The sequence below is a fragment of the Neofelis nebulosa genome, chromosome 16, assembly GCF_028018385.1.
Source record: "Neofelis nebulosa isolate mNeoNeb1 chromosome 16, mNeoNeb1.pri, whole genome shotgun sequence".
Taxonomy (NCBI): Eukaryota; Metazoa; Chordata; class Mammalia; order Carnivora; family Felidae; genus Neofelis; species Neofelis nebulosa.
The window spans coordinates 20309240-20311779 of NC_080797.1; the positions used below are offsets into that span (position 1 = coordinate 20309240).

The 2540-nt window shown below is 50.4% G+C and overlaps 1 long non-coding RNA gene across 1 annotated transcript; it reads left to right on the top strand.

Annotated features, from left to right (window-relative positions):
• The first annotated feature begins 1070 nt into the window (after positions 1-1070).
• On the top strand, positions 1071-2282 carry LOC131498250 (uncharacterized). The gene is made up of 2 exons (XR_009255354.1): positions 1071-1213; positions 1954-2282. It is a non-coding gene; the product is annotated as an uncharacterized LOC131498250 (long non-coding RNA).
• The last annotated feature ends 258 nt before the right edge of the window (positions 2283-2540 follow it).

Consider the following 2540-nt stretch of genomic DNA (forward strand, 5'->3'; position numbering starts at 1 on the left):
TGCCAATGCTAGGTCTTTTCTAGAAGTTTCCAGGAGATACCCGAGCCCTTGGAAGAAAGGGAGGGTACACAGATATTTGGGGTATCTGTATTTCTCCATTCTCCTACTCCATCCTGCATCTCTGCTGTGAAAGGGATGTTCTCTCCATCACTAAGTGGGGTCAGCAGATTGATTCCAGATTTTCTGTTTCTTCCTAAACACTGTCCTGATAATCCACGAAGGAGGTGAAGTTTCTTCTCCAATCTCTTTCTCTTTGCTCCCAGGATGAGCTGGACGAGTATCATCTTGACATCCACCCCCAATAGCCATCGCCTGGACAACCACCCTCCTCGGGGCTAGGCCAGGAGATGAAGACCAGAGGCTCATCTCAAAACTCCAATTTCTGGTCTGAGGACACACCGTCTTCTTGGACAGTCGACAGGGTCATCTTGGCCCTTTATGCAGGGGTGTGGCCTTGACAGGACAGCCTTTCTTTTTTTTTTATTAAAAAAAAATTTTTTTAATGCTTTTTATTTATTTTGAGACAGAGAGAGACAGAGCATGAGCAGGGGAGGGGCAGAGAGAGGGAGACACAGAATCCGAAGCAGGCTCCAGGTTCTGAGCTGTCAGCACAGAGCCTGACGCGGGGTTTGAACTCACAAACTGTGAGATCATGACCTGAGCTGAAGTCGGACGCTTAACCGACTGAGCCACCCAGGTGCCCCAGACAGGACAGCCTTTGTAAACACCATCAAGTCAACCTAATATTCATCCAAGGGGCATGCATGAGCAAGTGGCCATTTGTAACCATCCTTTGTCTCAGGAGTTCAGGGTGGTGGACAGAACCCCAAGAAGAGCAAATCTCTTTAACATTCAAAGAACGTACCCTTCAAGACCCTGCCACCACTGCCCCCTTCTCTTTACAGCCCACAAAATCATCAAAGTGCAACTTGCTCCCCAGACAATGTCCTCCCCCTTTGCAGGCAGATCCCGTCTTGCTCAACCTGATAAGGGCCTCACGATGTTTGCGGTTTCCTAGGTGACATTCCAAGGGTCTTGAGAACTTTGGGAGAGTGTGTGAATTCCTTTGACTTTGCATGGCTCTGCCCACGTCCCCTGTTCCCGTCCCTTCTGGTTTTTTTCTACTTTTTTGAACTTTGGGGGCTGCTTCCGGCTGGCCACCCAGGCTTGCCTTTGGGATTCATGAGAATCTGCGTCTGTGAATTTGGGATGTGTAAGTGCGTGTTACAGGGACAAAAGAAGAGAAGAGAAAGTAGCTTCCTCAGTCTCCACATTATTGCCGTTTGGAGCCTGCTCCTTCCATGTGGAGGTCTGTCCATGTGCCGTATGTTCAACAGCATCCCTGGCCTCTGCCCCCCGGATGCCATAGCACCTTCCGCCTCTGGCTGTGATGGCCAAAACGTCTCCAGACATTCCTAACGTCCCTTAGGGGCCCAAATCACTGGCTGAGAACCACTGAAAACAAGGAAAACAGAAATCGTTAGTGTTGGGTTTTTTGTTTTTTGTTTTTGGTTCCCCTTGGCCTTGGGCGGTTCCCTTCCATATTAATCTCTGGGCTCTCGCCTTCCACCTGACCGCCCCCATGCACACACCCTCCCCTGCCCCAGAAGGCTTCATGCCCCTGTTAATTCCACCAAACTCCCAGGGAAAGCCTCCCTGAGCACCAGTTCCTGAACGTGCAGGGAGGCACGTTGGTTAGCGGCTGATGGGTGCATCAATGTGGTAACAGGTGAAGGGATCTGATGTGGGGGTGAGCAAGCCAAGCAGGGGGGCCATGATGGTCAAAACGGTAGGATGTCCTAGTCTGGAGAGAGGTGGGACTCCTGAGTGGGACACAGGAGGTGACTTCACTTGCTAAATATTTAAAGCTTAGAGGGGAAGCGGCTTTATCTCCTTCAACCTTCTGACTAAATCGACTCTTTGATTAACTCTGAATCTCTTTGTCTTTTAAAGGTTTAACTTTATAAGCCATCCACTCGGTTGGTTCATGCATGCTGTTACCTTCCCTGCCCTCCTGGGCTGGGCGTTCTCTCCTGGCCAGGGATGGGGGCAGCCAGACCTTCACCCCATCAGTGACCGACATACGAGTGGAAAGGATGGGGCAGCTGTGGGCGGGAGACCCGAGGCCGTTCAGTCGCGTGAGACGAGGTGCACCATCTCGAGCTAAGGGACCAGCGTATATAGCACAAGCCCAACCACACTTTACAGTATGGATGTAGAGGTGCACACACACACTCTGGAGAAGTCTTGACATAAATGCACCAAAATGTCAACAGTATCTACCCTAGTGTTGGATTATGTGATTTTAATTTTATTCCCGTTGCCTTGCAGTGCGTTTCGGGTTTTCCGCAATCGGCATGTTGAACGTAGAAACCACGTTAAGTGTTCTTTATTTTGTGTTATTACTATTATCGCTATTATTGGGTGCTTGCAGAGGCCAAGAGGAGCGATGCGTGTCTTTGCTGGAGGGGAATGACAACTTGGGGACTTGGGAGGGGGTGGGGCGGAGCCAAGCCTCACTGGCTGGGCTCAGTGTTCCT